The sequence below is a fragment of the Augochlora pura genome, chromosome 9 (assembly GCF_028453695.1).
Source record: "Augochlora pura isolate Apur16 chromosome 9, APUR_v2.2.1, whole genome shotgun sequence".
Classification (NCBI taxonomy): Eukaryota; Metazoa; Arthropoda; class Insecta; order Hymenoptera; family Halictidae; genus Augochlora; species Augochlora pura.
Window position 1 is genome coordinate 14,078,743 of NC_135780.1, and position 24,457 is coordinate 14,103,199.

Below are 24,457 nucleotides of genomic sequence, written 5' to 3' on the forward strand. Positions count from 1 at the left end.
GTAAAAGTCGGATGGAGAGAACTAGAAGGAATTATTACGATTCCATCGTGTTCCGTTCCTTGTTCTCATTTCGGTACAGGCAATTAAGGTTACAGCAAAAGCTTTAGGCTATTGGCATGTTTGCGATGAACGATAAGATGATTGGCTCCTGTATAGAACCCATCATTCATCTGCTTAGACTCGGAAGACCAACTGTTCCCATCCACGTTCTATCGCCATGGGATCTTTCCTAATCGTTTTTGTCCGGATACCATAAAAAAGCACGATTTTTCTCGGGTTTCCAAACAATTTCACTCTTGAACCATTCCTATGAGAATACTTGTAATCTGCAATTGAAAAATCAACGCGCAACCTTTGTGAACGGGGACTAGAAAGCGTCTAAATACGTGTACGCGAAGCGTAGAGGAACGAGTCGAAGCAATCGAAATAAAATTTAATGCTTCAATTGAGCGGTGTCGATCTCTAATTAGAACGAGCCTCCGAAAAAACTGTCCACCAACGCAAAAGATCTCTTAATGCGTCACGGTGTGGACCGACTACACCGGCGAGTCGGACGTCGATGAAGAAACATCTTCGCGTCGATCAGCGAATCGATCGGGTAGCGCTGTGAACGGGGCTTAAACATTGAGACGTGACCAATGCTCGTTGCCACGAAGTTAATGCCACATCGGACAATTATCGCTCGGCAGGACCTCGGCGTGCATATATTAAGTCCGACTCTGTTTCTCTCCTTCTCCTCCTCCTTCTTCTGCCTCCGCGTCTCCTTCTGCCTATCCTCGATGGCGCTCCAACTTTTGTGTCGTACACGTGCGAGGGATCGACGAGGACGATGAGGAGGACGATGAGGAGGACGATGAGGAGGACAACGAAGACGAAGACGACGGTGAACCGACACACCAAGATTTCGTATCTGACCAGGACACTTCTCGCCTACCTTCTGGACGACGTTTTAAGATCGATATCGAACCGCTCTGGAAGTCGACCGAATGAATAATTATCAATGGGAGGACCCGGTGTATCTCGCCACCTTGCCCCCGCCTCCCCCTCTTTTCCCTCCGACTCCGCCGCCTCCTCCGCCACCTCCTCCGCCACCGTCCCGGCCCCTCCCTTTCCCAGAAACTCCTCTTTTTCGATTTGACTTTCTCGTCGACGAGGCGCTCGCCTTGCGCCGCCGCGATCGCCTAGCTCGTGAAAACGGATTCCAGGACAGAACCCCTATTAGCAGCAAGTAGCGACCTACAAGATTCTTCAGATCTTGACAGCGTTTTCTGGTGGACCGATCAACGGTCGACGTCTCCGAGAAACCAATTCTAGACTCGTCGGATATGTGATCTTTCCGTCGCACATTTGAGAACATATTTTACAGATCGTCTCTAGATCCACCATAGTTGTTTAACCCGTTAGCGGGGATTAGCGGAACAGCTATCGAAAGTTTAAGCAACTTTTCCATTAATGGGTGGTCGTGCAGCCGCAACGAAACGTTCGCAAAATATCGTTTTACAAGACGCTACTGAAAAATACCGGAATGCCGTCGTAAGGGGTTGTTTACGGTCACGTCTGAGAACAATCCAACCGTGTCTCGAACTCTCACGTACCGGTATACGTCCTCTTAAATAAGCGGCCCCTTATATCTCGGTAGAACCAGTCTATACATCTAGTTCCCGGTAAAATGTATTAGCAGCAGCCGTTGTACACAAACCGTAAACACCGGGAAAGCGACAGAAAAACACGGAGGCGCGTAAATGCCCGTTGAAGTACGGTATAAAGATCCTTGTTGCGGGAGCAGAGAAACTCCTTGAAAATATAATAAAGATCGTCTCTACGTCTGTCGGTTCTTTAGCAGAGTTTTCTTCGTTATCGTATTCGAAGCGCGTCAGTTTTTAAAAAGTAATTTGTCGAAAAAGGGAAAAGGGGAAAAGGGTTGAAACATTTCTCGATATTTACGTCGATGGCTCCCCAGCCGGGGACGAAAATTGTTTATTAACACCTCCCGGTGCCAGCAAGAATTTTCAGCATCGTAGGGAGGCCGTTCGGCATCCACCCCCGCCCCGGTAAACCTTCCGCAAGCTAATCGGTCGGCTTCGAAAACACCGGGGCGTAAATCCACGAACGCGAAGAGCATCGGTTCGGAGGCGTTTACGAGGGGTCGTCGGGTGCGTGGCTCGTTAAAATTATATTCCTGTTGCTGGTTGCATTATGCATGCAGATGCACCGTCCCAGGAACCGGCACGTACGTCCGTTTGCCACCGGCGGTGTAAACCAGCGAAGACGGACGGGGTTGGAAGTTGCCACTTTGCTGTTTAGGGGGTGGCGCCGAGCGACGCCGCTGGAATCGCTCAATTCCGATAATATTGGGTGTGCTGCCGCTGCCGCTGCCGTTGCCGTTGTCGGTGGTGGTGGTGCTGCTGCTCGCAGTCAGAAAAGGGGCGAGAAAGCCGTAAATCGCTGCGCGCAGGGAGATACGTGAAAATGGATTTTTATCGGACGACCGAGGAAGTCGACACCGGCTGGCGGCGAGAGTGGAAGTTAATTTTGCGCCGTTTATCGATTTCCCTCAGATTCCGACGTATTTCATTTTATTTTCATTTTATTTTCGCGAAATATTTACAGGTACGTATTCGAGATACGTGCTCGTTTTACTTTTAGCGTCTACTTTGAAGTTGCTTCAACAATTGTTTAAATCGCTCGCTGCATCCCCTCGCTGATTGTTCCCTGGGCGTTTTAAATAACTAAACGCGCTCCAGACGCTTCACGCGCACGAGTCGTGTAAAAGAAGCGCGTCTCTCATCGACAAATTACTCGAGTCCGCCTTTTTCACGCGACCATCCCCGAGAGCTTATCGGGGCGACGGGAAAATCGGGTTAAGCGTCACGCTCGGATAAGAAAGGGAGAGGGTTGCTCAGGGCCTTATTAAGAAAAACGGCTCGGCTCCGAGAAGAAGCAACACCGGGGCCGGGAGAAAACAGAAAGCGGACACGGCGCGGCGTTATCTCCGCGCAACCCATTCCGGCGACCTTATCTACCGTAAAAACTTCGACTTTAACCACCGGGGATCATAATCGAGCTTATCTCTGTCCCCGCTCCACCCCCTCTCGGTCTACCTCACCCACTGCTCCCCGACGCTCACTCTCTCTCTCTCTCTCTCTCCCTCTGTCTCCTCTCTCTTTCTCTTTGCTTTCTCTCTCTTTTTCTGTCGGGACCGCCTCGCCGGTGCACCAAAGGCTATCTTCCCCTTTTGCTCATCTATCGCCCCCTGACGTGCTATCGCGGATTTTATCGCGAAACTCTGAACCGACCCGGATAGACGGAGATCGCGAGAAAGAAAGGAGCTGCGGATACGGTGGATTGGCGGGGAGGCACGGGGATTTTATTGTGCGCCGCCGGGGCGAGTCGTGAAAGGTGCACCGCACGAAAAATTCCGCGATTGTTCGGCTAGAAACAACTTTTTGGCGGCCCCGATATTTTTATTTTAATTAACAAATAATTATATTGGAAAAGCAGTACCGTTAGCTATCTGGTAATCGTCAGCCATCGAAATTGATAATAGGAAACGCAGAAAACTCGATGAAAAGTTCGTGGAACTCCCGACACGGGAAAACTGTGATTAGAAAGGGGTGGATCCATATTACAGACGGAGAGGAAAGTCGTAAACGTAATCGTGCTTTGCCAGGCGCCATTACTAAACCACCCTCGCACTCGTGCACCTGCACCGTGCCCTCGAGAGCCGCTTCAAATATTTTTCCTCCACACAGGCGCTACATCAATAGTCTGCGAATCCATATCGATCACCGAATCCAAGGAGATTAATTTTGCCTCGACGAAAGTCGTCTCCCATCGACTATCTTCGAGGCGAGCCGCGCCGCTACTCGCAACGAGGGAGTAATCCATGGGCGAACAATTAACGAGACGGCGCGGTGCGGTGGAGTGAAGTCACCCCCATCGACTCTCCATTAAACTGACGGATGGTCCCCGATTAGGCTTCTCCGGATAAACGGAGGAGGCGTAGCGCAAAAGGAAGTGCAAAAGGAAACGCAGAAGAGCGATCCCGACTACGAAAACGAGACAACGGGACACGACGGTGAACAAAACGAAAGAAACGAAAAAGAAGAAAGAGAAGAAAGAGAAGAAAGAGAAGAAAAGGAAGCAGACGGGGACGACCTTAAGGAGAAAGAAGGAAGGGAAGAACAGGAGGAGGATCATCGAAGAGGGACAAAGACGGATGGCGCCTAAAACATAAAGCTAGAGCTGGAGCATAGAGCTTGGAGCTTGGAGCTTAGCCCAGAACATAAAGCATGAAGTGTAAAGCATAAAGTTTGAAACATGAAGCATGAGGCAATAATTAGGGACGGGACTATCGTTCGCCTATCGGAAATCATTATTTTGGTTCTATCGAGCCGAGGTTGATGGCGAAGCATACGCGGAGGAGGACGAGTGTCGTGGGCTGTGGGGGATGACGGCGGGACCGAAGAGGGGTTTGGGGAGGACGGAGAGTGGGGAGTATAAGTAAGTATAAGTGACTTTGCCACACGGTCCTCAGATAATGCCAAGGGCCACCTTCCAGGAATTAGTATTTATTGTGACGCGATTCAGATAGCGGTCACGGTACGCCCCTGCTTGGCCGGGGCCTGTGCCGTGGCCATCGCCATCGCGGTCGCGGGGCCGGGGCCGGGCCGGGGCCAGGGACGGGGCCGCTGCCGCTGCCGCCGCGTACCTGGGCTCCCCAGTCCCACGAATTATGGTTTTCAATATGATGACGGTTTCGTATCTGCCGACCTCGCTCGCTTCGGCTCTCTCTTCGTCTTCGTCTTCATCTTCGTCTCCCACCGCCGTAAGTCCGCCTTTCCCTTCGGCAGCCTTCGAGATATGCCCTCGTCCGCGGGCTCGTAAACCGTCTAAAAGGCTTCGACGATTTTTACCTCGGCCAGCCTCGCGTGCAACAAAGATAGCCGCCGCTTTCTTTCCTCCAAATAGAGGCTACCTTTCACCCTTTTTCCCACCCTGTTTCCGCGATTCTCCAACACCCCGCAGCCACGCGGGTCACGCTTCAACCCTTCGTTCGCCAACTTTTCGAAACGCATTTTTCGAGCAACTACTTTCTAATCGTGTTTCTAACGCGTCTTTGCGTTTCTCCCACCCCTCTCCCAAAATGGAAAATTATTTCAGAAGGTGTTACGTATTTTACGTTTCGAACAATTATTTTGCAGGATCGATCAACGATGAAGTCCCCGATCCAAAAGAGAAACGCTTCGATCCTCGGTGGGTACGGGAGAGCGCGTCTCCCGACCAACCGGAGGTTCTAGGGATCAAGATAAAATTCTTTTCCCCGGAGCTCCGGGCTCTCCGACATTTCTCGGTCTTATCCGACGACGACGAGACAAAAAGAACCGGGAACCGCGAGGATAGAGAAGGAGCGAGTAGGATAGGGAACGTCGCAAACAGAAATCGGGATTCACGGGGCGGCCTGTCGCGATAAACTGTTATCAATCTGATGGAAAACGAGAGTGCGAGACGGGGCGAGGCGGGGCGAGGCGAGGCGAGGCGAGGTTAGGCGAAGCGAAACGATGCGAGACGAGGCGAGGCGAGGCGAGGCGAGAGAGGTCGCATGCGTCCAACAAAGAAAATCGTCCTGGTTTCGTGGAATTCCATGGGATACCGTGAAGCATCCGCGGCGGAGGTAGCAATTGCCGACCGATTACGGTATCTCCCGGCCGAGGGAAATAAAATTTCATTCCCCGACGGGATGCATTATCGTCGGGAAGTCTTGATGGAAGAACTTCTCTCGGCGAGAATGATTCATCGGCCGACTATTCCTTCGGCGTTCTAACGCGTCTCTCTAACTCGTCCCGCGACTCTGCGCCCGCTATACGTGTAGCACGTCAGACCTTCGCGGGAAAATGATTATTATTATATGTACCTATTATTATAAATGCACGGCACGGTCTGCTCCCCTCAAGGTATTTTCTCCGTCCACCGCGACCGACCAGATTCTGTTGTCGAGGCGAGCCACACGCAGGCGGTCGCGAGATATCGCGCCGATTTATCGCTCTATTTTTCCGAGACCGACCTTCGATCATCGGTATGTCCCGTATCGCGATTCGCTGCATCTTCGAGGCGGAATCGGACACTTCGTCTTGCCGAATCTCAATTTTAATTCCACATTTTTCTCCAAGAGTTCTAGAATTGTCCATTCGTTCTAGAATTCTCTGTATCGTTTGAGAAACTTATCTTTTCTCTTTTTATCGAAATAGCCCGCGGAGGACTCGCGTTTCCATTCGACGGACTTGTTTCGAGGGAGGATCGAATGGAATCGATCAAATTATTATTTAGCTCGATCACCGTTTCGCGTAATTCGCGGCCGCTTCGTCTCGCATGAAAGGTTGCGCAACGCCAGATGACACAACGCTGACAACAACGTAATCTTGGTTGCGAACTGATCCGAAGAGTCCCGGTTCCGATATTCAACTCGCAGATATGCCGTTAACTTAGCATAAACAGTCAGCAACCGACCGATAAAATTATTTACTCGTCTATTAGCGTTCCTTCTTCTCTTATATTTTATCGTTCGCTCGATTTCGCTGAGTAATCGAAACGAAAAAGTTGTTTGTTCTCTCGCGTTGCGGCCTCGTCCGGATCAGCGCAACAACAATCGATCCGCAGGTTTCCCGTTCCATCGAGTATTCGCTTTTCCCCTCGATCGTCGTTTAGCCGAATAAACGCTTTGATTTTGTCAGATTGATCTTTGTCCAACAGAAGCTACGTTCCCCTCTTCTCGCGGTCGATTGTCGGGTGATCGGACGGAGCGGGCGGAGCGGGGTTTCTTTCGCGGCGGGAAAAGGTGAAAGAAACAGAGAACGAGCAAATAATGAGATAAAGTGTTAATACTTTTGAGGGGAACGGTTACAACTTCCGCGTACAGTGGTATTAACTCCGACGTCCGGCGTCCCGTCGCCATAGCGGGAGACCACCGGCCGAAATAATCCGCGAGAAGCCGGCGAGTCACGCGAAATTCTTATCCGTCGATTAGAAAACTTTTTCCGCCGCGTCTAATCGCCGACTTTATCTTGCCACGCGGCGAGACCGTTTCCTCTTTCCTCGGTCGGTATAGAAAGAGAGGACGAGAGAGAGGGAGAGAGAGAGAGAGAGAGAGGAGAGAGCGCCGGCAGTCGACGAATCGAGGAAAGACGAGCGTCTGGACGCCGATAAGAGAACGCGTTGATATCCAAACACAATGGTTCCGTTGTGGCAAAATTTTGAATAAACTCGCAAATGATCTCAAACGATCTAGAAAAAGACCAGCCGTTGCGAGGAATCGTCGCGTCGGCTGAGAAACTTCCTCGAATCCCATGAGAGGATGCGTTCCGCAGCCAACGGGGCAGCCTGTCACGAAACCACGGCCAATAAACACAATTTTTCGAAACTCTGAACCCCATATCCCAAACTTTTATAAACTATCTAATCGAAGTCCTGCCACGGGTACACCCATTGTCCGGAGATGGAAGAATCTTTGGAAAGTTTCGAACGGCACATACGCAGAGAGAGAGAGAGAGAGAGAGAGAGAGAGAGAGAGAGAGAGAGAGAGAGAGAGAGAAGAGTCGAAGAGTCGAAGAAGAAGCCGTGAGAGGCTCGCAGGGAATTCGCGACGTCGTAGAAACACAGCGAGACCTGGGGTGTGGGAGGGTAGCGTCTTGAGGGGTTCAAGTGTACGTAGGGCGAGAGCCTGGCCGGCTCGTTATCAGTCCGGGAGGTGTTATCAGCTGGATGCAGCTCCCTTCCAGGCCCCCAACCCCTTTGGCAACTCGGCGGAAGGAGAGACTGAGAGAGGGACGGAGCGGGTCGGAGAGAGGGAGTGCGAGGTAAAGGGGCGTCGGGGCGGGGAGCGCGTGGGGCGGCGTTCGAAGGTGCACGCTATCTTCCACCCCTGGAGAGATGGCTATAGAGTGCATCTAGCGATAACGAGGCAAGTTAAACAATATCGAGCTATATGAGGGCCACGACTCCCGACCGAAGATTAACCGCGTCTCTGGCAAGAAGATACTTTGGTATCTGCGAAGAATCGGCTCTCCCCCAGGTCTTGGACGTATTTCGAGGAAGCTGCCGGTTGGTTGGCCGTCGGCGAGCAGCCAGTCGGCGAAGCACTCGGCGAGGCAGTCGGCGAAGCAGTCGGCAGGGGAAACGCGCCCCCGTGATTAAGGAGTATCGGTACTTCGGGGAGAAATTCGATGAAACTTGCTCTCTAACCGTCGCGTCGGGACGCCGCGCGTTCCGGAGACTGCTCCTCTTTCTTCGAGAATCCAACCCCCGCGGAGATGGACGGCCGGGTGACCCGTTCCCGATCAGTCCCCGTTCGCCGCGACCTAGATCGGCTTTCGAATCGATCGAGAATTCTCTCTCTCGAGGGACGGAACTGCCGACGTTTTTGACGACGGAGACGGAACTTTGAAACTTTTAAGACTCGTCTGCATTCTATACTTTTCCAAGCTCTCCCGACCGAATGGACCGGAGTCGGTGGTCTCCACGATCTTCCGTTCCGACGAGATGTCTGAAATGTTGGTCGACCCGAAATTAAACGACTAATAATAACTGGGCGTGCTCTCTCTGTTATGCCTTCTATTATACTGGAAGAGCCGTTCAAGCCGCTGCGAGTATTCGAAACTCAGGATTAGGACGTTGATCTCGATTCGATAAACTGTAAATTAATAGGAAATTGCGTGTTCCACTATTAAGTAGTCGGACGGAATATTTTATTGATTCGATGGATCCGTGGACCCGTGGAGAGCTACCAAAGTGGTACGAGCCGCCTCGGTTCTTCTCTCGCGTCGATATCTCGATCGATCTTCCGGCGCAGAAGGGGGTAGGGAGGGAAGCAAGACGTCGGAATGGTCCGTCGATCGAATCTGGAACCGGCCGGGGAAGGGACAGGACCCGCGATCCACGGTCCAAATATTGGGACACCGGATCTCTTTCGTGGGGATCCAACCTCCGCGAACACGAGGACGGAGACGACGGGCACAGGCGAGATCGAGCGGGACGAAACGCGAAGAAGAGAAGGGCGGCCGAGAGAGGAAAGCCGGACAAAGAGGCGCAGAGAAAAAGAGGACAGTTGTTCGAAGCTTGATATGGAGAAAGAGAGCGAGAGAAAGGGAGAGAGAGAGAAAGGAAGAGGAAGGGAGAGAGAGAGAGAGGGTTTACACTTTGGTGTACGTTGGCCGGCTTACATACGAAACAGACGTGTCCCTCCTCCTCCAGCTCCTTCTCCATCTTCTCCTCTTCGTTGCTCTCTCTCCTGCTCCTCCTCCCTCTTGAACCTATCTCTCTTCTTCCACCGTACCCGGTGAGATAGCTCTCGAACCAGGGTACCCAGGTTGCGCCGATATAGGGGCCGAGACTTTACGAGACGGTGGTCGTGGACGAGTGATTGATGAGCGGCCAAGCTAATGAGGAGCTGAGCTGCAGGACGGGGATCACGATAAAGAGGTCCCACCACCGTATAGACCTTCTCGCGAGGCATACGTAGCTGCAACACCTCCTTCTTTCTTCTCCTCCTCCCGTTGCTCTCCGTCTTCGTCCTCGTCTTCGCCTTCGCCTTCGCCTTCGCCTTCCTCTTCCACTACCACCATCGTCGTTTCGCTTTAGCAGTATCTCTCTTCTTCCACTTTTCTCTTCTTCGCATTTTAACGGTCGAGCTCTCCCTTTCTTCGTCTCTTCGTCTCTTCGTCGACGCTCGCCGCTCTGCTTCGCGCAGTTCTTACAAATCTCTGGGTTCTTCGGTCTTCGAACTTCTGCTCTTCTTCTCCGCTTCTCCGCTTCTTCGCGGTTCTCCCCTGATAAAGACAATTTTGCTCTCCTGCCGGTTGCCGATAACGGGCTTCCGAGCCGCCCGAACAATTGCAACACCTGTCATCTCGCGCTAGGCCACCGGACACAGGTCAGAGGCGAGAACGAAACCGCGTCGCCGATCGAAAAGAGAAAAGCGGCGACGCTAAAATTGCGAGACATCGCGATCGCTTGGTTGGTCGTGATCGCGGCCGATTTAAGCGGTCGTTAAAAGCATTTGCCTACCTTATCTTGTTTTCTATTTACAGGATTATGCTCGTAATTCGAAGCGGAAGCGAGGCGGAAGCGAGCCGGTGCGGGATCGCGGCGGGTGTAGGCGGGGGTGTGGGCGGTGGTAGGCGGGTAGGTGGGAGAGGGGCGAACAGTCGCGCGGTTGAAGAAGGAGGAAAAGGGGGTTGCCGGAGCCGGTGAAGGAGGAGGTTTATAATAAAGCCTGCAGGGTCCAAGATACGTGGCTGGCAGCCGTTATCAAACGGGTCCAGCGTTCGAGTCTCTCCGCAAAAGCCCTCTCCCCTCTGGAATCTCGTGGTAACCTAGCTCTGGCGTGTTCGTTCAGAGTTCGGAGGCGCGAGAGGATCTCTCGAGCCGCGCCGCGCCGCGCCGCGGGAACCACCGTTTCGCGGCACTTCGTTCGCAGGATTCGATTCACCTTTCGCTCCGATTCTCCTCGGAATCTGCTTCCGTTTCAGCCCTTGTTCGGCCGCGTAAACCGAATCGATGCGATTCCAGCAATAGCAGCGTCGCGGACGCTCGCCTCCTCTTGTCTTTCGAGCGACAATTAACTTCCTTCCTCGTCTACGAGACCTTTCGATTCTATTCTCGAGGGAGGTTTGATTTTCTGTTGTTTTAAGAGATAAGTTGAATAGTTTGTGACTCCAACACCCTCTAGCGTTTTAACAATCTTTGGAAATTCTTGCGCGCTTCGACGCTCTAGGGATGGCGGCGTGTTCTTCGAATTGCCAAGATCTTTGGTAATGCCGGCAGTGTCGGTGTCGGTGCTTCCGGTTTGTCTCCGAAAAACACCCCTGGGAATACTGGAATTTCTTTTCTCCTCTCGAGGATCTTTCGGATCACTCCTGGCAACTGTTCGTAAAATCCGTCTCCCGAATTGTTAGCCGAGCATCCTCCGTCCTTGCCGAGGATCCACGAACGCCCCCAAATCGAACCACCACGATTTCTCGGTCCGAGATGGCCGATATGGATCCCAGCTGACGATAATCGCGGCTGATTTCGCGTGTGCCGCATGAAAATTCCCGGCGGTCGGTGTAGAAAAACGAAGACGAATGCGGATCGTGGCGAAACAATGCTCGCTTTGTGCCCTCGGAATGCGCGGCTCGGTAGTGGAAGGTGGTGGTGGGCGAGCAGTAAAGTGGCCGCGAGTCAAAAGGATCGTAATCGGCCGGCGCGAAAAAGTGGCTGCGAGTAAAAAGAATAATAATTTGTCGTTGGAAAGGCGAAGGCCCGCTCTGCACCGCGCCGCGCCGCGCCGCGCCGAGACGAGACGAGCCGAGCCGAGCCGAGCCGAGCCGGCTGGGTTTTCTAGAGGCGAGGAATGGCAGTTGGGGAGCGTGGCGTGATAACCCTTTCGTTATCGGGGGTTGAATAGGGGGCGGTCGGGAGCTTAGCAGCGGACCAGGCGATCCCAGACCTTGATAACGCTCCGATGTCTGATAACTCACACTCTACATTATAATGCACAGCACCCAGAGCAGGCTCGCAGGCTTCCGTTGTTGCTGTTACTGCTGCTGGTGCTGGTGCCGGTGCCGGTGTCGGCGCTGTTGTTGTCGGTGGTGGTGGTGGTGGTGCTTCTGCTGTCGCTGCCGTTGCCGCTGCCCCTGTCGCGCCGATAGCTTTCGCGGCAGGGATGAATGGGCTGGACTTTACTGGGTGATTAGAAAGTATGCAGGAACGTTTGTTTCTTCTCCGATGGATGCCGTGACTGGGGAATGCGCGACCAAGCGGCCGCTCGGAGAAATAAAAGCCTGACCACCCGGCCTGTTTTTCCCCAGCGAGGCTGAATATTAATAGCGATGGAATCGCAGGACCATTTCGGCCGTGTTCATCGGCCGCTGTTTTCGTCCACACGATCACGGAAATCTGGTTCAATTTGCCGAGATTTATGGCTGTTCCGGGCACATGTTTGACAACCAGGCAAAAGCCAACGCGTGCTGGAAAATGATCTCTGCGCGATCATTATCCTGATGCATTATCGTCGGATTAAATGTAGAAATTCTTGCGCGAGAAATTGCGAAATAGGTTCTTGAAAAAATGGTTAATTCTAGAGACCTGATCCAAGAAGAAATCTCGGATTCGGTTTGCGATTCATTCTGTGGTTTTAGCGTCGAAGTTGCGCAGATTGGATTTTGGCGAACCGAAAGGTTTGTCGGCCGCGAAGCGAAGCGGTGCGGTGCGGTGCGGAGGCAGAGTACGGCTCGGCCAACCGTACAAGATTGTAAGAATCATTAGAGCATTCTAGCGGGGTAAAATCCGCTCGGCCGATAAGCCCCGCACAGCCTAACTCGCGGCGGATTAAAAAGCTCGAGTTAGCAAGCGGTTAGTGGTGGCAGGCGACTCGAGGAAGAGACGGTCCGCGGAGATTCCTGTTCTTCTCCGAGTGACGTCCGGTCGGACGTGACGCGGTCGCGTCACCGGTGTACAGCGACCCTTTGAAGGGAATGTGTGGATGCCGATCGCAGGATCGGTGTCGACCAGCCAACGATTAGCGCGAGAAACGGGTCCGCGACGTGCGAATCGGCCGGCTCACGGTGGTGCGCGCCTTCTCGACCGATGTCTCGGCGAACTCGACGATAAATCCAGCGCAGGGAAAACGTCTCGTTAGTCGCAGAGATCCACGGGGAGGAGAGAAAGACCGAGCGACGGAGAGAAGGAGAGAGGACGCGAGAGATCTTTCGGAGATCGAGCTCGATCCGCGTCGAGGTCATCTAAGAACCTCGTAGCCGGTCGGTCTCTTTTTGTCCGTTTTATCGTGTCCCGATTGGTCTTGTTCAGCCGTAGGCAGAGATCGGTTGCCCGTTTTGCTCCGCGCATTGTTCGACGTCATTATACTCGTCGAGTAATTGATCCGCGGTCATTCGGCGGCCTCCACGATTTTTCTTTCCGCGAAACAGACCGCTGCGGTTCGTTGTTTGCGCTCATTTCGCAGCGTAACGCGTCTCAAAACGTTCCTAATAAACGATTAGCGAGAGCAAGAACGATAGCGTTCAAAGGTATCCCCCTCGTTCCGTTCTCTACAGGCTCGACAAAATATTTAGTTTCTAGCAATTTGCAGCGCGCGAAGATCGAATCGGTCGTTCGCAGTCGGTTTTCCTGGCGTTCCGTGCGAACGGCGATCAATTTCGCGGCCCTACCTCGGAATCGTCGAAATGATAGTCACCGGGCAGATTACACGTTGCCGCAGAACAAACAGACTCCGGAGGCTCAATTTCGAAGGGGCCCGAGGAGGACACGCGATGCATCGAGCAGACGAGCCGCTAATTTAATATCTCCCTCGTCCTTTATTTTCGCGCGGCTAATGGCAGCAAATTTACTCGCCCGGCGCCGACACGTTATCGAGGCTCGGCCGTTCGGCCAGCCGGCCGTCCAGTCGGCCGTGTCCGTGACCGCGGGGAGAGAGAGAGAAAACGGTGAAAAGGGCCTCGCACGATTCGCCTTTCTCTCTCTCTCGAGTATCGAGACCGTCTCGAGACGAAGGAGACGGTCGCCGCCCTGGTTTCGCGCTAGTAAAATTCCAATTTGGACAATTGGAAGAGCCGATGACGATTCCGTTGGACTCGAAAGCGGCAACTTTTTCCGCTGGTCAGGCTCTCGCGGCCCCTCGCAGGGCGGGCGCGCAGCTTCTGCCTCGAAGATGATGCTCGGTCTCGATCCCCCGGCCGGCCGGCCGGCCGTTCGCGCGAGCATTGTTTGGAAATACGCGGCTGATCAGCGGCTGATCAGCGGCGATATACGAGCGGTTTCGCCATCCCTCCCCGCCGGCGCCGATTTTTGCTCGTTCCTCGTCCCTTTTACGTTTGCGTGGCTCGATCTCCGGCCGGATCGTATCCGTAACGCGTGCACACGCCTCGTCTTGTACGCAATTTGTTCCCTTCGACGGTGAAACGCCGCGTCGGCCGCGGCCGTGCGGGTCCTTTTTTCTGCTGGTCTTGGGAATCGCGATGGAATCGCCGGCGTAACACAAATACCGGTCCCGCTCGGAAATTTCTTCGGGTGGTTTATCCCCCGGCTCGCCTTCGATAGCGGATCCGAGCCGTGGTCACCGCGCCGCACCGCACCGCATCGCATCGGTATAACGATGCCTGCGGTCTGCGGCCTGCGACCTGCGATATGCGATATGCGATCGACGGGCCGCGCTCCATCGACAGGACATCCTCCATATTTCCCAGAGTTCTCTTCAATTTCTCCCCAAAGTCTACGGCTTTCGTCCCCTCTTTATTCGGAGACTTGCAATCTAAGGTATTGCCAAGATTTCAAGCATCGAACAAGATCGAATCGTTCGAAGCCTGCGGGCCGATCGAACCCCGGAGGCCAGGGAATCCGTTGCTCGTAAGCGTAAAGCAGAGTATGACCCGCGGCAGCACGGTTCCAGGCCATTTGTCCAGCGATTTTGAGTGCCGCGCGAGGGCCAATAAAACTGCTGGAGGACGCGGCAATTTCTCACGGTGTCCCGGCCACCCCGTAACTCGTCGGGAAGCCGCTCTCGGCGATCGCGGTCGCGCTCGCGCCGCCAGCGATTGCGATCTACGGCGACGCAACGCGAGGCGAGGCGAGGCGAGGCGAGGCGACGCAACGTTTCCCTATTTCGATCGCGTCGAGAGATGCTGGCCCGGAGGATGCAAAGCGCGTGCTCGCGTCGGGTAATAACTCGTCGATAACTAATGGCCGGGGAATGCGAGGAAAGACCGAGCGCGGCTGGCCCGGGAGAAAAAACCAGCATGGGCTCAGGGGAAACGCGGGGCCCGCCGATACGATGGGGGGCTCCTCCGCCAAACATGGCAAGTTGCCTCCATCCTGATCTCACGGGGTCGGGGCCCCGGCTGCGGCTGCGGCTGCGGCCCCGGGTCCGCGAGCAACGCGAAACCGTCCGAGCACCGGGCACACCGAGCTCTCTTCCTTTCGCCGCGGGAAGCGCGACAGATGCACCGACTCTGATATACAAGCGCGATGCTGCGGGATGCTACGGGATGCTATGGGATGTGACGCGACCCGACGCATCGCCTCTTTGCTCGATTCGGCTCCGGAAGACGGAACGCGACGCGTCCCGGTAATGGCGTCCGACCCGATCTACGCCATCCCTCCAAAAGTAACATGTAAACCCGATAGAATACAGTTATCATTTTTTTCATTGATTTCGTGCGACAAATAGAGTGCGATAGATCGAAACTGGCGATGAGAGAGAGAGAGAGAGAGAGAGAGAGAGAGAGAGAGAGAGAGAGAGAGAGAGAGAAGCAGGATTAGGGCAGCGCGCGAGGACACGTTCCTCCAGGTGGTGCGCGGATAATTGGCGGATCGAGCCTGGTTGTCCGCCATGCACGGCGTACGGAGCGAGAGGAAGAAGAAAGGCGAGAAGCGCAGGTCGAAGGAGAAGAGCGAACAGGATCGACAAGGATCTTCCGATCCTGGCGACCGTTCGAAGGCCTCCTCTGACCAGGCTGATCTATGAATGGGACCAGACATCGGAGGAGGTCGACGGTGCCGATTGGTCGGGACCGGTACCACTCTGGTACCACATCGACCAATCGTTCCTTGGTCTCTCTCCTCTCCCTGGGTTTCCTTCGTATCGAGATGCAGTCGGCCACCTCCTCTTCTTCCGTCTCCCTTTTCTTCCTTTTCTCTTCCTTTTCGTCCTTTCCTTCGCCTCCTTGCCCTTCCGGCCTCCCCGCGCCGCCAACCCCCCACAGCCCCGCCGACCGCCGCCCCTCGCCTTTTCTTCCCCCCGGTCTTTCCTTCTCTTTTTTAGCCGAGGCCTCTCTCCTTCGGGTCCCCCGAGTCTTCCGAGACTGTTTGGTGCTCCGGTCCGAGTGCGGCGATGATTGTTGATGGAACGATTAGGGGTTGACGCCGAGAGTACGAGTGCACTTTTTCGAGAAATAAATTGGGCGAGCGCCGAGCGCCGAGCGAGGCCGATCGTATGGCTCGATCGCGCAGGTGAGACCTCCCTTGATAAGTACAATTCCTCGATGAGGCTCGAAATAATTACTTTGCGACGATCCTAATGTCTTTTCGATGATTCCGATTCCTTCGATCCGGTACCACGGACGCGAGCAGCTTCGAGATGCTAATTTGTCGGCTCCAAAAACTACTCCTCGGTGCAGAAAATTGCATACGCGTCCTATGAAACGCTTTCCATAATGATTCGGAAGCTACAGGACCGCAATTACCGCTGCCTTTCTCGTCAAAGATTACCTTAATTAGTACCTTACGCCAGACGACAGTAATTCCACGGCTTAAAAAATAATTCTTTCGTGGGGAAAATACGGTACGAAACAGCGTGTACGCGCGCGTGTATTGCACAGCGCTTGACACGTCGCGGAGGCATCAATTACGAGCGACTATCTTGTCCAACGCCATCGCAATTATCGGCCTACTCTGCATAAAGAGGCAACAATTTTGCGGCTCGAAAAACTAGCTCCAAAGACAGCGATACTTTCCCTATAATGTTTCACATGCCGCAGAGACGCTCGCGTTCGTTTCGCCCTCGGTGATTACAATTACCGCGAAGAATAATATTTCGTAAATAATACTACCGTGAGAAGGCAAAAAGTAGCTGGTTGGCGGAGAAAATTGAAACAGCCTCTGTATAATTAATCGCGCGGCGCGAGATTTGGATCAGGAGCATGTATGCGACGCCGCGCGAAGAGAATTCCACGTACCCCGAAACCCCGAAAAACACCGCGCGTCTTTTCAGAGATCGTAGGCGTCCATTAATCTTGGCCGTCCCGTTCAAAGTGGTCTCAATTATGAAGGACCACCGCGAAACGCTAATTTCACGCCAGCCAAAAAACCGTTTATTCGTGGAGAAAATAGCGAACGACAGGGCCCGATGGAACGATCTCGTTCGGTCGAATTACCGGCGTCGGACATCGATCTCTCTCTCTCTCTCTCGGTGCCCAAAAAGTCGGTCTCGCGCGGAGAGAACGCCACACCCCGTGGAACCTCCCGGGCGCGATCTCAATTATCCCTGGACGGTAATTGTGATATCGGAAGACGGCAATTTCTCGGTGGTTCTCGACGGCAAAAAAGCGGCTCCCTCGCGGGGAAAGCGTTCCGCACGGCGGCCGAGTCGCCGGTAAAACGCGGAACGATGGGAGGCGCGAGATGCAGGGGAGCCGGTGCAGCAGGTGCAGTTAGAGTAGTCGGTCCACCATAAATCTCGACTCGGCCTCACTACCGTATTACTCTCGGTCCCGAGTCCCGGGTTCCCTGAATGCTCTTCTAATAACACACCGGCGGGTTGGCAGCTCTTCGCTCCGGGGGGTGGCTCGACTCGACTCGACTCGAGTCGAGTCCAGTCCAGTCGCGTCCAGTCGAGACGGGGCTATTCGAGGCGGTGCGAGCCGCTTGATTACAGGATATGCCACACAGATGACGTGATATTAACGTAATGAATACCGATCGGTGCTCGTCGCGCGCGACCACTCTTCCCGTCTCCGTCTCGACCTCGGCCTCGCGACGGCGACGGCGACGGCGCACGCGATGAAACATGAAAGATGAAAGATGAAACAGGACGCCACGCAGCGCCGCGCCGGTCTTCAACTCAGCCCGCTACGAATTTATTAGCGGCGGATTGTCACGCCTGATCGGTGATTACGCAATCGTTTCGATGGCCGTAACGACGCGAAAGAAAAGGGCGCTGCTCACGGGCAGGGTGTCGGTAATGGGAGCTAATTGAACGTCCCCGCGGAAGCCCGGAGATTCCTTCGGCCGAGCCGATGAACGCTTTCGAGAATTTTTGCCAGAGTTAATTGGCCTTGGCACTCGATACCGGTAATATCGTGCTCCGCGATATTTATGGCCGCAAGATGCTGGGTTTCCAGGGCGATTCCCCGAAGAGGGCCGAGGTACGCGCGAGCCACCTTTAAACGGCCGCTTTAAGACCGCGGAAAGCGCGCGAGGTGCAAAGGAACGAGGCCCGCGCGCTCGCGAGCGTGCACGGATCGTAATTTTTGCGCGTTGCATGCCGCGCGATCCTCGCCCGATAACTTCGATAAACTAGGCGGATTTTAATGCGGCTGATTGCGGCTGCAATCAGTGCGTATTCGTGGGGCAACGCTCAAACGAGCCGATCACGTGCCGCCGCAGTAAAGGGCTATTTGCAGTCACTCGAGTCACCCCGATCCGCGAGATAGTCCTCTTTATTCTTTGGTCTAGATTCTGCAGCCTAATTCGACCGCCGGCTGCCTGATTTTTCGGTTAAAGAATCAGAGGAGGTGCCACGAATTTTGCAAAGGGTTTCAGCAACGACGGGCTCAAAAGGTTCTGCCGAAACCGGTGCGCCCTTCTCGTCCGACTGCGCGGAAAGGCGGCTTCCGGCCGGGCGGCTGGTCGGGCCGGACCGGGCCGGGCGAAAAGTGCCGTTTAACCGACGCGGCCCGCCCCGACCGCGATATTCAATTACAGATTTGCATACGCGCATGCATCTCCATTAAACGGGGCCCCGGCGCGGCGATCGCCGATCACCGGTCGCCGGTCGCCGCTCCACCACTCCCCTAGAGACTCGCCTCCGTAAATTTGCTCTCGCCTGGCCGAAGAAACCGACCGGGCCCCTGCTCGCGGAACAAAATGCTCTCGAAAGAGGTTCCGGGAGGACTCGGGACGACCGAGTCGCGAATAAATTATATCCCCGTGGAACCAACGAATTAATAATCATCGGGGTAAAAAGGCACTGTTCCTGGAAGCGGAATACGAGCATACGTTCCTCGCCGGACTCGTTCTTTTTCCCGGGATGATTACAACCCGGCGAAATTCGCGGCGAAGAGGCCTGGATGAGAGGCCTGTCATCGACACGTTCGGGCTCGTGGAACCACGGGCATTAATTGCACGGCCGGGGCAGGATCGTGCACGGAATTCGCGTGAAAACGTGATGGATCGTCGCGCGTCGCGCCGCGTCGCCCTGCTGGAAGTCGTCGCGACGTCGCTTCGTGACCGAGACGCGAGCCGTCCGTGGAATATAATGAGCCGGACGGCTTCGGCGATCCCTATCCGATTCTGCTTCTCCTCCTCCTCCTACTCCCGCGCGTCTACTTTGACCGCTGGCTAGATCGCACGAACGCCTTTTGCTCGGACCTCAGGCTTTTTACGGCGATTTTCGTCAATGCGCAGTCATGGAACGGTCAAATGCAAGATCGAGTATACGAGATAAACTGTCCCCATTTCCTCGTTTGCTGCAGATGCTGGCATTTCGTTCAGTTTAGGTAGGGTCTGTGAGTCCGCGATACGACCATTCGTTGTAAATTGCTCGTCCAAGCGTGTCCGGACGATTACTGATTTTCTTAACGCACGCAACATGAGCGAGGAAAAATCAAATTATCGAGGAGCCCGCGATCCGGATTAAACCGAAAGTTTGCTCACCGCCTCGGCTGATCGGAAGACGCGTTTGACCGTTACAAGGAGGAGGAAAACGGAGTTTGAAAAAGGAAGAGGATGATCGAGGGTGGAACGATGGGGGGAGGTAGTATGGAAAGGGCAATGGTTATCGGAATCGGGGATCACCGTAATCTCGTGACAAAGAGTTTCATTGGAACGAAACGTAGCGGGGACGAGGCTTAAATTAATTTGGGACCGGCGACCGAGGCCTGTCCGGTTCCACGCGGCACGCGGGCCAGGTACAACTTAATTGGACGCAGAAACTGGTCTCATCGGTGGGCTGGCGAGCTGGCGAGCTGGCGAGTTGGCGAGCCGGCGAGTTCGAGGGCTCGAGGGGCAGGAACGAACGATCCCCGGGCATGCGCCTCGGAAGAAGAGAATTTTAATTGGCGGCAATTTGTCGAGCCTCGAGGGTGGAATCCCCCGGGGTTCAGCCGACTACTTAGCTTCAGCCGAATGACCACTTTGTACACCGTCGCGTCGGAGGAGTCGTTTTGAAGGGTTCCACCGATGGAACTCGTCCGGTCGCGACGGCCCTCCTATGGCCACCGACGCTCTCTCGCCGTTTTTATCGGGACTATCGGCGCACGGTGCGCGCGGAGGACCGATTCGACGCGCGGGTCGACGGACTCGTTCGACGTCGTCGAAGATCTGCGAGCGAGACGCCTTCGAAACGGTACTCCGGATGCTCGGCATGGGCCCGCGAAATTGTTGCAACCGGTTCTAGCAATTGTTATCCGGTGGATCGATATTCCGGGAGTTGTCCAACAATTGGCACATTTGCATCGTCGGAGATATCGTAGGTCCGTGTTCGGCGAACAACGAGCCCCTACCGGTTTATCTCCTATCTCCTATCTCTGCGATATAAACTCGAGCCAAGTATAATTCTAGCTTACGTTTGACCGACATTCCCAGGAAATTTAACACCGATTAACCTGTGTCTAACTCAAACTTTGCGGCTTTAGTCGTGAAAGGCTTTGCCCCGTTGGACCAGCAGACTCGATCTACCGCACTCGAAAATGGATTTAGAAACTCGAGCAGACCCTTCGAAGATAAGTCGACCGTAAAACAGTGGACTCGGAGGAATGCGGAAATCTGTATCGGCGCTTAACAAGCCTTTGCCGCGACGCGGCCGCTGAGATCGATCCAGCGACGATCGAGCATCTCGCGATCTCGCCAAAGGTGGATCCCCGCGACCCAGTTAGCATCGAGGGTCCGCTCGAAATTGTCGGATGTTGATTCTTCGGGCTCTGCTCGGGTTGATCGGGTTGATCGGGGTTCTCGGGATTCTCGGGGTTCTGGTGCAGCGAGTGGGGGTGGGGGAGGGGTGCAAGTAACCGTAGGGGCGGCTCGACAGCCGAAGCTATGCGGATCGGGCTTATCTCGAACTCGCAGACGCGTCGCAATCGATATATCTCGCGGAGGCCCTCCTCGATGGGTGACTACACCACCCCCCGGGAGAGGCCGCGCGTAGAACGCCCACGATTTCTCATCTCGCTCTTTGCTCGCGCGAGTGCGAGCGAGAACGTCTTCCGGTGATGTGTGCGCGGACGCAGACACGGTCGTCCTACTCGCTGCAGAAAAGATCAATTTTAGATTCGCAGCGATTTATAACTTCCTCTAATATGGCACCGATATCATCTCTCCTAGCCTCGCCCTCTCTCTCCCCCGCCGCCGCCCCATCTCGCTCTCTTTCCCTCTTTCCCTCTTTCCCTCTGTCCTGCTCCCTTCAACGAGCAGACCCAGCAGCTCGTGGATCTTCGAGGACCGCTTTCCGCGCGAGCGATCCGTGCCGCTCCGATCCCCTCCGCGGATTATTTGTTTCCATATTCCGGAGGCGTTAGGCTGAACGCCGCGCCGAGCCGAGCCGAGCCGCGCCGCCGGATTCACCAGCTGAAAATGGCTTTCATTCGCCGGATTGCCCACCCCCGCGGCGCGATTCCTTCGACCGGAATCCTTGGACCAGCTGACTGCGGAAATAGATCCCGGAATCGAATATAGCTTGGGAACGGGGATGGAGCCATCACACGGATTTAGATCTTAAACCCGCGACTATTCGCACCCTCTTCGACCCGAGGCCCCCCTCTTTGCGAAAATTGATTGCGATGCCAGCAAAAGTCGATCCGGAGCACGTATTAGGTCCGACGTCCATTGTCTCGCGGTCCTTGCCCCGAAATTGTCGACCTTTTTTGGGTCTCGCCCGTTGGACGAATCTAATTTCCCGGGGACATCTAGTTCGGTGGTTTGAAATTATCCGAGCCAGCTCGAAATGAAAAGTCGCGTATCCAGAATTTGCCAAAGTGGCCCGCAAAAATTCAACGCTCGACTCCTCTATAGAGGAGGGGAACCGAGAGGCAAAGTCCCGCGTCCTCGGCGACGCGTTTATCCCGCAACTTCCTTAGCCGCGCGCGTATCGAGGCCTAATTGGAGATCGCCGTGGCGAGGGTAAGCGCTCGCGAGCGCGGGTGCTGCGCGCCGAAAGGCCTCGAGTGCTCGGAGACAGTGGCATTAGCATAAGGGAGGCTGATTTATAATTATAGTCGCGGCAACTTCGGGATGCCGGGCACGCAACTATCGTCCGCTCCTTCGGATCGCTTTGCACCACCGTGGCTGATTAACATATCTACGGCCGGACACCGAGCGCCGGATAAGTTCAACACGTTCGAGCCACGGACTTTATTCCGTGGCCTGCCGTGGTGCGACGCGACGCGACGCAAAGCAAAGCGACGCGACGCGACGTTTCGCTGCACGTGGGTGTGCACGGAGGCTTGATCCAGCCAAGAGAGAAGAGAGAAGGGAAAAGAGAGAGAGAGAGAGAGAGAGAGAGAGAGAGGGAGTCCTTTGTCGAGGACTCTCGATCCTGCGCGTCCGGTTTGCAGTGACTCGTGACTCGGCCAGGAGGATACACGGTGCTGGTAACTGGATCGCGGGTGGACGATCGCTATTGGTAATCAGAGACGCCTGCAGCCTCTCGGTGCCCGATAACGCCGCGATTCCTTGGCGCGGGGCTAGATAAGCGACGCCAAAATGACGGGAAAGTCGAGCACCGTCGAATCCCCGCCACCCTCGCGCCGCGATCCGTATCGCGAACCTGGGGATCGGTATCGTCGGCTACGGCCTCTCCAAGATTTCGGATCGCTAGCCAATCGCGCCGGAGACTGGGTTAATGAATTTTTAAGCGGTCGTAAACGAGTGCGCGATCCTTGCGTCCGCGAGGCGATGACGCCGAGTGCGAGATAATGTTCGTCGTGCTGCGATCTCGTCGCGAAGTTAACCGATCCTTTTAATAGAGCTGCTGGAATTCCGGTTTCGCATTCAGACTTTTCGAATCGAGAAGAGCGAGGAAGCAGTTTTGCATCTGCCAACTAAAATGACACGCATCTCTCGATGGGCAGAGACGAAGACGATAAGAAAGGAGATCGTAGTAGTCGCGCAATTAAATGAAATATAAAAGCCGCCATCTTAACGATAATATGTCGTCGTCGTCCGTTGAAGCTTTTGCTTCGAAAGAAACGCGTATCGTCGAAGACCGCGCGAGGTATCGCGGTCGACGATATTCCATCCTCGAGTCGATACGCGAATGCACCTAGTCTATTAACGCTAACGCAAAAGATTCCTTTACTTTGCCAAATGGTAATTAACGTTACCGTGCAGCGAAGCAAGCGTGCTAAACAGTCGTTGGCAGAATTGAATTTGAAATTAGGAGAGATGTTAGAAGGTTGGAATGGAACAATATGGAACGAAAGAAAAACGAGTGAGAGAGAGAGAGAGAGAGAGAGAGCGGGAGCGTGCAGGATCGATCGAAAATCGCTGCCAAGAGGCGTTTCGCTTCGAACGGCTTGTTAGCTCCCACCCCTGTGGGACGTCGGCCGGGAGATTTGGACGCGCGGGGGTGGTATTTAGATATTCTAATGGCCACCCGATAACAAGACGCCGCGGCGCGCGAGATAAAGACGACGCTCCCGTCGAGGACGCGACGCTGCGCGACGCTGATAACGCGGGGAGCACCCGCCCGTTGTTTACGTATACTGTGTACTGTATACGACGATACCGCATGCACGTGTTACGCTTGTGTGTGCATCCACGGGCGAGACGGTGTGCGCGGCACACGTGTATCGGCGTGTACATGTTCGGCATCGAAGCGCTTCTCCTCGCCTCGCCTCGCCTCGTCGAGCCGAGCAGGGCGCGCGACCGCGATTATTGGTGCAGCGAATATTAATGAAATGATTATGGCCGCCACGGTTGCCGAAAAAGCCGTCCCAAACGCCGCCGACGTCCCGAGACGCTTAATCGACTTCCGGCGGCGTCTTTATCTTCGCCGTGGCTGCCGTGGCTGCCGTGGCTGCCGTAGCCGGCGCAGCTTCACGGAAATTGAAAAGATTGCGTTTTAATCCCGCCGGCGAGTTACCGGGCGCGAACCAATAATCTGAAATTATATCTGGCCCAGGCTTTATCTCGAACAATATTTGTTTGCCTCCTGTCGATGCGAGGCGACAAATTTGTTTGTCGGAGAACTTCTCGGATAGCGGTCTAATAGATTCGTAATTGACCTTTGATGGCCTGCGGAGAAAAACATAGCTGGCGGGCAGGGGTTTTATCGCGATCGTTTCTCGCGCGAAGGAAAAATCGAAGAAGGACGTATCCGTGAGAAACGCGTCGAGCTGCTCGAAACCGCTTCTTTCGGTTTCTTGATCCAATGATCGAGGTACGAGTTCGTCTCCCGATCTTTTATGAATGGAAAAAAAATGTGGAGCGCACCGTGGCAGATAACTGTTGCGCTCGGCGGCCGTGGGCGAGATGACGACGGGTGCGGGGGAGATCCGAGATCCCTCCAGCCCGTTTTCATATTCGTATTTTCGTCTCCGGCGACGTTCCCTTATCCGGGTGGTTATCGGGCCGAGGCAGCTCCTTGTCACCGCGGCCGCAGCTCCTTTTCAATCACGCACGCACCCCCTTTTCCTTCTCGCAGAGTCTACCACCCAGAGTCTACCTCGGTGGAGGATGCCGGAGAAATATGTTT

The 24,457-nt window shown here is 54.6% G+C and overlaps 1 protein-coding gene across 3 annotated transcripts in view; it reads right to left on the reverse strand.

Moving 5' to 3' along the window:
- Ush (Zinc finger protein ush) overlaps nucleotides 1–24,457 on the reverse strand; it is a 161,379-nt gene that overhangs the window by 13,308 nt on the left and 123,614 nt on the right. The window lies entirely within an intron of this gene.